The following is a 14,942-nucleotide window of genomic DNA, read 5'->3' as shown; positions in this document are numbered from 1 at the left end:
ATACGTCATCACTAGGTTCCCTAATTAAGTCCCACGGTTTCCAATATCATTTGTATGCCGATGACACCCAAATCTACTTCTCTGCACCAGACCTATCTCCTTCCTTGCTTACCCGTGTCACTAACTGTCTTTCTCACATCTCTTCCTGGATGTCCTCTCACTACCTCAAGCTAAATCTCTCCAAAACTGAGCTCTTCATTTTCCCCCCTTCTTCCAAAATCTCCCGCCCCAATATCTCTATAACTGTCGACAACTCCATCATTACTCCTACCCCGCATGTCCGATGTCTCTGGGTCACACTTGACACAGATCTTTCCTTCACTCCTCACATTCAGTCCTTGGCTAAAGCCTGCTGCTTCAACCTTAAAAACATCTCCAACATTTGACACTTCCTTACACAAGACACAACTAAGATTGTAATCCACTCTCTCATTCTTTCCCGCCTTGATTACTGCAACTCTGTCCTCTCTGGTCTCCCCACCTGCCGCCTAGCTCCTTTACACTCCATAATGAATACCTCTGCTAGACTTATCTTCCTTACACGTCGCTCTTCATCTGCTGCTCCTCTCTGCCAATCCCTTCACTGGCTTCCTCTTGCCTCTAGGATCAAACACAAAATTCTCACTCTGACATACAAAGCCCTCAACTGCACTGCCCCCCCATAGCTCAGACCTTGTCTACAGATACTCTCCCTCCCATCCCCTTCACTCTGCTCATGACCTCCTACTCTCCTCCTCTCTGGTTACCTCATCGCACTCCCATTTACAGGATTTCTCCAGACTGGCTCCTATCTTGTGGAACTCTCTGCCTCGCCCCACAAGACTCTCCCCTAGTTTTGAAAGCTTTAAGCACTCCCTAAAGACTCTACTGTTCAGAGATTCATACAACCTATGCCAACCTTACTTTATACCAGTTCCACTCCTCCATTGCTATCCCCTGAACCCCGTTAAGTCCAGCTGTTTGTAGCTCACCTTCTTAAGAGCTAATTACAACAGTGCAACTCTTGGCAGGGCCCTCTACCCATCTGATCCCTTTAATTGTTTTATTGTACTACCCTCTGTTTACAGCACTGCGGAATCTGTTGGCGCTCTACAACTAACAGATAATAATAAGTGTGAAATCAGAAAAAATAACAGTTGATGTGGATCAGTTGGTATCATGTATCAGCACAACAGAACATACTCATCACTTGCCAAAAATGACTTCACTTGGAGAGCAAATGGTACAATTAAAAAGGTTTTGTTTTCCATCTTTGTACTTTGAAGCCTTTAGACCACGCACATGGTTAAAGTTGTGGGGTTATCTGGGGACAGATCTAAGATTACCCTCAAGATGGGAAACCATTTGGACCCAAGGACAGGGCCTGAATCACGCTCTATCTTTCCACTATAACCTTCTACTTGAATCTACCTCACAGCACAAAATTACCCAACATAAGGCCTGGGAAAGAGAAATAGGCTTCACTGCCGACATTGACATATGGCACACACGCATTATTTTGATTAAAAAACTCTTGCACTGTGCCACTCTCTGGGAACTACAGAATAAGATACTGGTAAGATATAACCTTACACCATCTGCCCTACACAAGATTTATGGCACTCACTCACCCCGGTGTTGGAGAGGATGCGGACAATTGGGGACCATACTTCATATTTGGTGGTCATGCCCTGAAATCCAGCCATTATGGCGGAAGATTTTCAATATATTCCACTCACTAAACTTATCCCTCCCATTCAAACAAGAGGTTTTCCTACTACATATGCAAGCTCTGGACTTGACAAAGTCAGGAGAAGCCCTAACTATATACCTCCTCATGGCTGTGAAATTAACAATTGCCATAATGTGGAAACATAAGGATCCACCCCATATATCCCAAGTACTCACCACAATCGGTCATATCAAACAGATGGAGTTATACTGATACAGAATTCTTGATAAAGTTGGCTTCTTCTTCTATCATGAGATTTGGTCTTCCTGGTCTGAATTATACCCAGACTGACATAGACTCCTAGACGACAAACTTGAAGCCTACTTCCCCACTTTTTTTTTTTTTTTAAATCTCATTCTCTCTTGAACCATACTGCTGTATATGAAATAGCTTTGGTTATTTTAGATTGGTTTACTGCTGTTAATCTAGCTACACTAGATACATTTCTTCTTTATATATATGGAAACATTTTGAAGTTTTAAGTTCTGTGTTTAGACAGGATACAAGCTATAATTTGATATATGGCTAAGGCCGATGCATACTGTCTGAATGTTGAAGTTTTACTTTTTCTCCACTACTGCTGTTTTTTACCATTTTGTACCAAATTAATAATATAATGTATTGAATATGATACTCCTGTTTTGTACAAATATACGTGTTAATCTGAACTTATGCTTCAACAAAATAAAAAAAATAAAAATAAAAAAGGTTTTGTTTATTTCATCTTGTAGCATAGACTATAGTCCAATACATTATGTCACTGAGCCTCGTTATCTGCCCACCTGTGGTCTATGCATAATATTGCAAGTTTGCTTTCTTCTTAGCCTGGACTTCTAAGATTCCTTCCATATAATCTTCATGTGTAAGCTCTGTGGCTCCTCTATGCAGTGCAATCATCCCAGCTTACACACACACTGCTTTACACTGAGCACCATTAAAGTCATCTGTACAATGTGCTAGCTCTTCGTAGTTAACATCTGGGCTGACATTCATTTTGTGTGAGTGAATCTGCATGATTCTGGCTTGAGCCTCTTCATTTGTCATTGGAAATTCTATTTTTCAATCCAGTCTACCAGAACGAAGCAATGCAGGATCCAGGATGTCAACACGGTTTGTAGCAGCAATTACCTTGACTTGTGTGTTGGGCTGAAAACCATCTAATTGATTTAGAAGTTCCAACATTGTCCTCTGCACTTCCCTGTTGCCTGCCTTCTCACTATCAAACCTTTTGGTGCCAATAGCATCCAATTCATCAATAAAAATGATAGAGGGAGCTTTCTCTTTGGCCAATGCAAAGGCATCTCAAACTAATTTGGCTCCATCCCCAATAAACATTTGGACCAGCTGTGAACCAGCAAGCTTCAGAAAGGTAGCCTTAGTCTGTGCAGAGCAAGCTCTGGTCAGAAGAGTTTTGCCAGTTCCAGGTGGGCCATACATGAGGACACCTTTAGAAGGCTGAATTCCCAAGTTTTCAAATTTTTCCTTGTGGTTCATAGGCAGCACAATGGCCTCAACAAGCTCCTGGATCTGTTTATCCAGCCCTCCAATTTCACTATATTGTTCAGTAGGCCTTTCATCCATGTCCATGGCCTTTACTCTGGAATCGTATTCTGTTGGAAGAGTCTCCAAGATAAGGTAGGAATCCTTATTCACTCCCACAAGATCACCTCTTCATCCCTCCTAAGAACTTCGTCCCGAGGAATAGAGCTAGTAGGCTGGAGGACACTCACAGAGGGTAAGGTGGTGCGAATCTGGCGTCCTAGCATCAGCTGTGCCGGGCTAAACCCTGTGGTTTGAATGGGAGTCGCCCTATAGGACAAGAGGGCCAGGTACGGCTCAAATTGCTTTAAAATGAATTTTTTGTTTGAACTGCCCTTTCAGCCATTCCATTGGCCTGCGGGTAATGTGGATTTCATGTGGAATGTATAAAATCATATTCCCTGCTGAAAGAACTGAACTCTGTGGAAGCGAACTTTATTCCATTATCACTCACCAGCTCCATTGGTATGCCCCACCGGGCGAAAAAGCTCTTGAGATGAGTGATAACGGCTTGACTTGTAATTTCATTCAAAGGTGCAATTTCCAAATACCTGGAATAGTAGTTGATCACGACTAAGAACTTTTTCCCATGCAGTTCGCACAAATCAGCAGCAATTTTCTGCCATGGGCCTGCAGACAGCAGAGTAGAAATCAAGGGCTCCCTTCTCTGAGTAGGCCGGTGTTCCCGGCAAAAGGCACATTTAGACACATGGCTTGCAATGTCGGAACTGATTCCAGGCCACCATACAGCCGTAGCTGCCCTTTCTCTGCACTTTGTAATGCCTAAGAGGCCATCGTGAATCCTGTTTAACATCTCCTGCCGCATGCTAACAGGAATAACAATGTGATCCTCGAACAGCACCAACCCATCCAGCTCCGTGAACTGCGACCTTTCTGACTTGTAAGAACTTAAAGACATCCAGGCTGCCCGACTCTCGGGCCAACCTTCTTTTATGTACTTTATACCTTCTTGAAGGTCTGTATCTAAATATGTCTCTTTCTTTATTTGTTCTAGCTTCCCTGAAGAAATGGATTTGGAAGCCAGAACTGAATCTACATAAACTTTTACATCTGATTCTGTTGAAGACTCTTCAGCAGCAGCCAGCGGGAGCCTGGACAGTGTATCTGCCACAACCAGTTGTTTCCCCGGCACATGCACTGCCTGAACATTGAATCTGAGCAGCCTCATTAGAAGTCTCTGGCATCTTAGGGGTGTTTTGTCAATATCATAGGAATTGATTAGAGGGACTAGTGGTTTATGATCAGTCTCCAGGCTAAATTTCTCTAAACCCACTAGGTAACACTGAAAGCGCTCACAGGCCCAAACTGCAGCCAGGCACTCCTTCTCAATTTGGGCGTATTTTGACTCAGCAGCCGTCAGTGTACGGGAACAGTAGGCAATGGGCTGTAGTTTGTTTTCATTCAGCTGCAGGAGGGCGGCTCCTAACCCATAACTGCTTGCATCAGCACTAACCACAGTCTTTTTGGAAGGGCCGTAGAACCCCAACACTGGGGCAGACCCCAGCAGGGACTTGACCTGCATAAAAGATTCTTCCTGTGAAGGTCCCCGGACCCAGGCAACATCTTTCTTTAGCAACTCTGTGATAGGGTGTAGTATTGTGGATAAATCTGGAAGGAACCTGCCCACATAATTTACAAGGCCCAATATTTGTCTCATCTCATGTACATCAGAAGGATTTTTCATCTGTTCAATAGCACAAATTTTCTCGGGGTCTGGCTTGATGCCATCCCCTTTGATTATATGCCCAAAGTAACATAACTCAGCTTTCCCAAAATGGCATTTCTCTTTGTTTAGCTTCAGCCCAGACTCTCTGATAGTCTGCAGCACACAGCTCAATCGCTCATCATGTTCCTCCAACGTAGACCCATACACTAAGATGTCGTCCACGATGACTGCAGTGCCCACGTGGTCTCTTAGGAGAGAACTCATTTCTCTTTGGAAGATTTCAGGAGCAGAGGATATCCCGAAGGGGAGTCTGCAAAAACAAAACTGACCTACTGGTGTAATGAAGGTAGTCAGTTTGCGGCACTTTGGATCTAGAGGTATCTGCCAGAAGCCGCTAGAAGCATTCAATGTAGAGAAGAACTTCGCCGCCCGCCAATTTCGAAGCTATTTCTTCAAGTGTTGGCAGCACATATTTCTCTATCTTCACCGCCTCATACAGCCTTTTCAAGTCTACCCAGATGCGTACCTTCCCATTCTTCTTCGCAATGGGCACAATGGGGGCACAACAACAACCTTTTCAATAACCCCCATGTTCTTCATACGCAGAAGCTCCTTCTCCACTTGAGGCATGAGCGGGAACGGAATTCTACGGGGAGTGGCAATGCTGTATGGGACTGTGTCACCTTTAAGTGATATACGGACTGGGTTGCAATTCAGTAGGCCCAATTCGCCAAACATATCTTCTGTAATCTCATTCACCCTGGCCACTAGGCCAAAACCACAGCCTGCTTTTCTGCTCAATAACACTGACCTCTAATCACATGCACCCACATGGTGAATTTCCTTTGTTTTTCCTCGCAGCTGGCAAGAAATTTCCCTGCACAATCAATACGATCACCAGGACTATGGACTTTTGTTGTAACTTTTGCCAGCTGGGGCTGTCGAGGCAGTTTTATGAAGGCTGCAAGAGACATTACAGTGATGTCTGCTCCTGTGTCAATCTTAAAGGCAACTTTGGCTCCTATTACAGTAAGGGTAACCATCCAATCATCTTCTGAACCCAGCCGTTCAACAACAGACCCCACAAAAGACACTTCTTGACCCTCCTGGTCGCTATCCACCTGCATCTCCTTAATATATTCAGTCTTACACACCACTTCAAAATGGCCCATCCTGTTACATTTTCTACATCTTTTGTCTTTAGCAGGGCATATGACACTCTGATCATGGGCACGGTTGCACTGTGTGCATCGGGCATGCTGCGCCCATCCACTTCTGGGCCTATCTGTTGCCCTAGGTCTACCACTCACACTGTGCCTTTCACTGGCAGCTCTCCTGAACTGCTGCACTTCATTCACAATACTCTCAGACCTAAGATCAGCACTTTGCTTTGTCACCAGTTCACTCTGGCGGGCCATCCTAATAGCCCCATCTAATATTAAATCAGACTCTAACTGCAGCTTCAGGGAGAAAAGCATTTGCAATTTCAATAACTATTCTCTCTGATTTGCTCTTCTTTAGCAACACCAAACTCACAGAATTCAGCTAGTTCATACAGGCTGCGCACAAATGACTCCACAGATTCTCCCACAAGCTGAGCACGTTTGTAAAAACAAGCCCTCTCATGAATCACATTTCTTTTGGGCACAAAGTGGGGACTGAGTTTATTCATAACTATTTCAAAGTCAAATTCTTCCCCTTCTTGGAAAGTAAAAGCATTGAACACTGGCTCCACATCTTTCCCTATCAAGTATAAAATAGAATTAACTTGTACTTCACCACTCTCCTTGTCCAGCTTGGAAGCAATCCTGAAGCGCTGAACCGCTGATGCCATGTGGGCCAAGCTGCAGGCTGAGAGAAGTCAAAAGGCTCAGGTGGGGTAAACTTTGACATCGTCATCGATCAGGAACAGAAGTGCAGGCAAGAACTTCTGACACCATGTCATGAGATGCAGGACACATGCAGGACACAGCAAAGATGGTACAACTCTATTTTATTGTAGAGCATGGAAACATACATCTGGTAGCATTGATCTCACTAACTAACTGCGACACAGACAAACGGCCCTAAGCTCCGCCCCAATCTGGTGACGTCACTTCCTGCTCTCATCACACACCTCAATAAAAATTCTTGAATAATAACCTCCCATATTAATATGGCATTAAATGTAACATAAGGACTGTTGCTGCACATAGTGGTATACTTTTCATTAACGTCACATGAAATCCAATATGTTTCTTTCATGGTTCAGATAGATCATAGAATTTTAAACAACTTTCCAATTTGCATATATTATATAATTTGCTTCCTTGATATCCTATGTTGAAAGCATACCTAAGCAGGAACAGGGGCAGCACTGCACTATTGGGAGGTTATGCGTCTTTTCATTGGGTTATTATCTCTGTATAGTGTACTGCAATTACTAATAAAAGAGGTACGTTTCCTGTGTAATTATTTACAATTTGTGTTGGAATATGAAAATAAATCTACAAAACCATAGTGTGCAATAGTGTAATGTACTCATCAGTTGGCTTAACAGTTGCAAGATACTTTGTATGCACTCTTGCAGGAAATCTACTGACATTGAACATCATAAGTAATACTGAGTACACTAATGGACCTTTTGCCATCTATCATTTTTGCATTTTTCTTTTCTGGACTAACAGAGCAGCACACAATATTTTATAATGTTAAAGAATACTCTCTATTGAAACAACATTTTAATCAAAGATGTGTAATCATCATTATGTCCATCTACTCTTTAATCTTGTGCCATGGTAAATCTGGCTAAGGGCTCATGATCTTGGATCAATATCTAATTTTATACCTTCAATTAAACTTGCTTCTTGAGAGAAGACACTGCTTTTGATTCACTTCTGGACGGCAACATTGTCTACAAACTTTAACATGTTTTCATACTTACACACTGCCAAACCTTCTCTCATTTTGGCTTAAGACACCATCCTCTCACTCAAATGCTTCTCTCAGTCAGCATCTCTTAGTCAACCACATATGCAGACAGTCACATCGGGTTTAAAAAAATAAAAAATCGGGGACTTCCGGGCAGCGGCCATCTTACAGGTCGCACTGAGCTTCAGCTCCTGAGTTATTCACCACTTTTACCTAGTATCTCATTGAAATTAAGGTGACAGACCATCGAGACCGGTGGAGAAGCTCGACTGAAGGCACTCTGACCCAAAAGCAGGGGTTTTGGACTGTGGTGTGGCCTGTGTGCCCTCAGTACCGGACTTTATCTTGAGGCCTTCCCTTATCACTGAGGCTTCATCTGTCCCCATAACTGCCGTGCCATTGCTGCACAGCCAATGCCCTAATTTAGTGGGAGAAAGCAATACACTTATTGACAGAATGGATAAAAGAGAAACGTCATTTATAACTACTTTTGCTGGTTTACTGGATGCTCAACTTAAAAGCATTTCTGATCACCTGGCACGTGAATGGGGTAGTGCCCGCACATCTAAGCCTTCAACACACTCTACTAAGTTGACAGAAACCATACTTCAAGTGGACGAGCAAATAAGCTGGGACGAACATGACTCGCTAGAAGTGACAACTGCTCCACATCTTAACCCCGAGCCTCGGATCGTACTCGGGGCTGTCACAGAAAAGGGAGACCAGAATGGGTGCCTTAACAGAAAAGGGATCCCTACTAAATCTACAAGGAGCCTCTTAATCCTATCAACCACACAAAGGCTTTTAATACAGAGCGAGAGAGTGGGCAATGCACCAACTTGTTATACCTATGCTAGAAGCGGTGTGCTGTATGGAACTGGGCTCCCAGCTGTGGCTGTCAGAGTTTTTGACCCAGAGTGTCTGTCACAACCCTGTGCAGGAGCGGTGGCTGTGTTCACCCAAACAGATGGGATTTTAAGGCTTGAGCAGACACGGCTGCATCTTACAGATTCAATGTTATACAGCCTCTTTTTTTGCCTAGAGAGTGCCCCTCGACATGTGAGACAGGGCGTGGGTTAAGCGAGACAAGGAGACAGGGACTGACATCCTAGGTATATGGCTTGTGCTGCTATGTTTATAAGGAACTTTGGTGAAGGGTTGCTTCCATGACCCTTGTGTTAGACAATGTGCCCTTCTGTTCACGAAGATTTTTTATTCAAGACTTTCCTTATAGGTATTTTACCAACGGGACTTATAATACCCACATGCTTATATAGACAAGTCCTGGTTTGCTTAAAGTAAAGTTGCTCTCGCTACTTTTCGTGGGAAACACAGATTTATACTTCAATGGCGGTAGATGGTGTGGCAAGCAAGCTATCTTGCATAGTTCCCAAGTCTCTCCACCAGATGGAAGTAAAGTTCCAAATACCCACTTGGCTTTCCTTTTATAAAAGTTCCACTAGGATCTAATAGACCCGCTTCCATCTCCCCATATAGTCTCATAGGGACACACAGTGTAAGTCCATGCCTCTAATTCTATCCATAGCTGTGCTAACACTATCTATTAGGTGGAGTACTTAACTATTGCAGCTGTGTAACATGCTTATACATCAATGACAGACCCTTTGAAAGTTCTTTCTCCCTACCTTATTAATAGAGTTTAATGCCAATTACTTTGTGTTCATTCAAATGTTCTTAATCTGTGTCAAATTTACATTGTAAGCTACTTGTGTCCAACTGGGGTCCAAAAGTGGCCCATTTTGTTATTTTATTTCTTTTTCCCCAAAATTTCCTACCTTGATTTAATTTTATACCATGAGGTACAAAAGAGAGGTTAACTTCTATTTGCATGCTTGGGCGATTAATTGCTTACTCAAAATGACATTCAACTTGTAAATGGTACAGTGATTTTCCTATGTCATTGAAACTATGTTATTTTCTTTTTGCCTGTATCACTTTTGCAACCTCAAATAAAATACTAAAGAAAAAAAAAATCTGTGTTGATAATCTTTTAAATGAACCCTCCCATTTTACATTTTCATAATATCAGCAAACATTTTGTGTAGTATATAATATTTTTGAAAATATTTGAAAATAATGTTTTTTTGTTGCTATTTTAACATTTACATAAAACCAGGAAGTGTGTTATTTGTTGAAATTGTAATTGTGCAATGTGCATGCATGAAATATAAGCCAAAAAAATAAAAAAATACAAATCTAGCTGTGGGTATCAAAAATATAAATGTGTTTTTTGCAAGTAAACTGTTTTTGATGATTTTAAATGGTGTTTGGTTTACAATGTTTAATATTTGACGAGTTATTTGAAAAACAGTTAAAAAAAATTTAATGACTGAATCTAGAAGTTTATCTAAACCTTGTGAAATGGAACAATGGAACAGGTTTATCTGAAAAGGATCGAGTCAAAGTCCTTATTAAGGCCTTTTGGAGTCATTGTTTCCAGCTTATAAATCCACTGCTTTTCTTTAAAGGGACACTGAACCCAAATTTTTTCTTTCATGATTCAGGCAGAGCATGCAATTTTAAGCAACTTTCTAATTTACTCCTATTATCAATTTTTCTTCGTTCTCTTACTATCTTTATTTGAAAAAGAAGGCATCTAAGAACTCTGGACAGCACTTTTTTATTGGTAGATGAATTTATCAACCAATCAGCAAGAACAACCCAAGTTGTTCACCAAAAATGGGCCGGCATCTAAACTTACATTCTTACATTTCAAATAAAGATACCAAGAGAATGAAGAAAATTTGATAATATGAGTAAATTAGAAAGTTGCTTAAAATTTCATGCTCTATCTGAATCACAAAATAAAAAAATTGGGTTCAGTGTCTCTTTAACTTTTAAAAGATGTTGCCTGTTGCCCCCTCATCTAGGACAAGTAACTTGATCGATAATTTGGAAGCGTAGCTGGCTAATATTATGTCCAGCTGCCAAGATGTGGAAGGAGACAGGAGCATCCTTATTTTTACACCTTATATTACACCTTATATGAGATTTAAGCTCTGTTATACGCTCTCTTGCTTCTCTACTGGATTCCCCCATGTAATTTAAACCACATGGACATTTAATAAGGTATATGATGTGTGTAGACCTGCAAGTCAAATACTGCTTGATCTTATATTTGGTACCCATAGTGGTGTAATAAAAAAATTCCCCTTTAATCATCAAATTGCAATTACTGCAGTTAAGGCAAGGATAACAGCCGTTTCTAGATGTACCAATTGTTCTTTGCAAATTAACCTTATTGCTGCCTATGGCCTCGCTTCCATTGAGTCGTAATTCAGTTTGCGTGCACTCGCAAACCGATAAATATGCTGTCGGAAGCAATATCGTTTATCGACTGTTTCCAATGGCGCGTTATACCTCAATATCGGCTGCCGAAAAGATCTTCGCGTCCCATAGAAAGTAATAGAAGCCGTTAATCGATAAATTATACCAGGTTTCCAATGAAAGCGCTAACCGTTAATACATTGTCGGAGGCTGTTGATACATTGAGAAATATTACCCCCAGCTAAACTAGGTGTAAAAGAAGAAAATTGTGCTTTTTGAGACCTATTTTCTATTGAAATTATAAAACTTGCAAATAATGCAAGTGTTTTAATATAGAAATAAATTGTTATAAGTAATATTTATTGTTGTCTCATGTATAGAAATAGTTGAACTTATATTCTAATAGAAATATCAGTATATATTTAAATATAATAATATATGCAAGAACATATCTACAGAATGCAAACTAGACCTATGCCTAGGGCAGCAATAAATATTACTTATATTTATGAAGTGTTAAATATAATTATATTAGAAAATAGTATTTGATTATTAAAAATATGGATAAGTGTTTTTTTATTTTTCTTGAGAGGTGATCACCCGTAAGGAGCACGGACATTAAACGTAAATTCTATAGTGTAAGGTCAGGTTACCTTAGCAACTAATTGATTTTCAAGAAATCCGACATCAGATGGAAGCGTTAACACAACGTTAACTTACAGCTACACGAAAAGAGCGACTGCACGCTATCCGCAAAATATTTCAATGGAAACCTGGTACTAAAATGGAGCCGTAAATTACTTTTAGCTGTCGGCCGCTTCGGTAGCTTACGGCTCCATTTTTAACGACTCAATGGAAGCGAGGCCTATATCGGCACGTACCAAACAATCTTTGACATGTTTGTTTCTCCTGTAGGCAGGCATAGGTAAATTGACAAAAAAAAATCTACAAGTGGATTGAGATCTTTCAGTACACTCCAACGTTTCTTAAGAATTTTCATTACTTCACTGCTGAGATGATTATACTTTGTTATAAAGATTCATTTATCCTCCTTACTATTGCCATGTTTTTTAGCAATTGATTTCTGTAAGACCTCTTCTTTCTGTTGGTCATCTAATGGTTTAGGGCAGCCTCTTTTTTCAAACTTTTTTTGCCATTTCACACATTCTTTGTTCACATTTATGTGTATCAGAGACAATTCTCTTTACTCATGTGAATTGGCTTTTAGGTAATTCTTTGAAAAAAGTGGGTCGGTGGTAGCTATTATATTGTAGTAGGCTTTTTCTGTCTGTTTTTTTCACACATAGCTCTGTTTTTTTTTTAAAAAAACCATTATCATTATATACCACCGTATCAAGGAAGCTCACAGGAACCTCACTAGCATTCAAAGTAAATTTTAACCCTTCCACTGAGTTATTGAGGTCATCCACAAAGGCCAATAGGCTACCAATGTAGCCCAACCATACACCAAATATATCATCTATCTACCTCCACCAGGAGGCACCTTAGAGTATGAAAAAGCTGTTGGTGTACACAAAGTGTTCCTCACAGCTGTTCATGAATATATTAGCGCATGTAGGGGCGACAATGGAGCCCATTGCTGTTCTCATTCCTACCACTTTACCCTGCAATGTGTGTTGTATTTCTGTAAAAGAACTGGCTCTGACCAAACTCATTAATTTCTTGATTATAAAATTTATTAAATTATGTTTTTGCCTGCGTGGAATTTAAAGATGTGGGTTGAGATGACTGTTGTATTTCATTTATATTTATTGTCAGAATCACCAGCTAAGGCAACTATGTCAACTTGCATACTCTAATAGCCTCAGATGATGGGTGGTATATCTCACATTAAACTTGGAGTGTCATCTGTTCACATACCTACAAGAGGGATACAAAATTGAAGCCTAATGTTGGCAGAGTGCCATTTGCACTGAATTCAATATGCAGGTTGACACATATGTCTTATGTTAAGAGCTCTATCTGGGCCTTTAAATCAACACAGCACAATCTCTTCAGTGCTTGGTAGCTCTGTACTTATTTTGCTACCTGTAGCCCATTACCAGTCACTCTATTTCACTTCCTGGATTGACCTTAGCTCTGAACTCTGATTTAGAACTCTCCTGGATATAATTTTTACCATCAGCCCCTGTGTCAAAACCTTCTCTGGCAGACCTGTTTCACCTCAGGCATCCCCTAAGAAGTGTACATAAGAGAGATATTTTCACCATACTGAATTCCAGTTCATTAAACTTCCCAAGTTAACCTATCATATGTGTACTATATAAAACACACGCATTCACACACAAAGATAGATAGATAAATAGATGATAGAGATAAGGATAGATAGTAGATAAATAGATAGATAGATGCGGAAATTTAAATCCATCACTGCTCCAGAAAAATAAATTTGCTTGATATTGTATGGCAAATTATTAACTAACCTATATTTCACTGTATATTCACTACTGGAAATAAAAGGCTAAAAGGTAAGTTAAAAAAATATATTGGGGGGTGCATGTCCGAAAAGCGATCCTGAGAGGTCGCAACTTCCCAGAGCTACGGCTGAATCTATGCCAATCTGCCAATATTGTAGTCATCCAACAGGGAAAATACAAAAACTACAAAGATCACCACTGTGCTATCTAATGGCATGCTATATATCCTGAAATGTGCTGTGCTTTTGAATCTAGAGCAAAGGTTCGGGTGTTTGAGGCCTACAGCGGCAGCTCGCAGTAGGCAGCGCTACCCTCCTCGACAGTGCCAAAATAAACTACCATTACTGGACATAGCAACACTTTAGCCTTGAGAGAAAATGACAAGTAACAGAAGGGGAGAAAAATAGCCCCATACGGAACATATTATCGATCAACAAACATGGCTAGCAAACGGGAATCAGGCTTGCTTATTCGCATTAACCAACACATTTAACACTTTGAAAAGTGCATGTTATGTTTGCTAGACAGAGCCCCACTGGACTTTTTGTATGGGTCTTTACACTACAGTCCTTGCGCCCATACCTCCTATCAAAGCTCCAGACTTACACCATACTCATAGCTACTCCACTCATAGCTAATCCACAAGATGATCCAACATCTGCTCTGCAAGTTACACACCATGAAATGGACTTACCAATGAGACCCTACACTTTACCTACTAATCTCCTCAGCCTAGACGACAATCACTGAAACTCTGGCAGAGGCGATTCAGCTACCGCCATACCACCATACAAGATACCTGCCAAGCCTTTACAAACATTTCCAAGGGCAGATCGGATTCCCTGCAATCTGTGCCTTTGCGGGAGCTCAAGGGGGACCTCTGAATCATTGTGGGGACTGGCAAGATCCATCTCTCACCTGCCATCATCACTAAAATCGGCATGAAGGTGGACCTCTTATTTGTGCTGGAGAATCCTACATCTATAAAAGATCTGAGTTGTACCAAAAAATCAGCAATTAACTCCTACCCAGAAATACTAATTTGATCTAAACTGACTCAATGCCCTTTCCATGATTTCTCACAATTGGGCTCTTGGACGATGCGCCGCAAACAGGCACAACCACAACCCACTTTAGCTAGTTAGGCTCACCAAGCTTTCAAACGTAACTTAACTGCTTCCCACTTTGTTCTGTTCCATATTATTAATTTTCATATGCTACTAACATTTAATGTTTTATATGTATCCTTAAACTAAATGATCACACAAATGATAGAGCTTATACACGGTAGAGATGGGTCATACACCATGCCATATCCCCCCTCTCACATAGCCTTGTGTTACCTGATACACTCACAAAGATAGAGATG

General features: G+C 40.8%; 1 pseudogene; it reads right to left on the bottom strand.

Annotated features, from left to right (window-relative positions):
- Positions 1-2,409: 2,409 nt before the first annotated feature.
- On the bottom strand, positions 2,410-8,233 carry LOC128647503 (26S proteasome regulatory subunit 6A-like; annotated as a pseudogene).
- Between the last annotated feature and the right edge of the window lie 6,709 nt (positions 8,234-14,942).

This window comes from Bombina bombina, chromosome 2 (assembly GCF_027579735.1).
Source record: "Bombina bombina isolate aBomBom1 chromosome 2, aBomBom1.pri, whole genome shotgun sequence".
Lineage (NCBI taxonomy): Eukaryota > Metazoa > Chordata > Amphibia > Anura > Bombinatoridae > Bombina > Bombina bombina.
The sequence above is the reverse complement of the archived record's forward strand: the minus strand, read 5'-3'. Positions and strand labels throughout refer to the sequence as shown.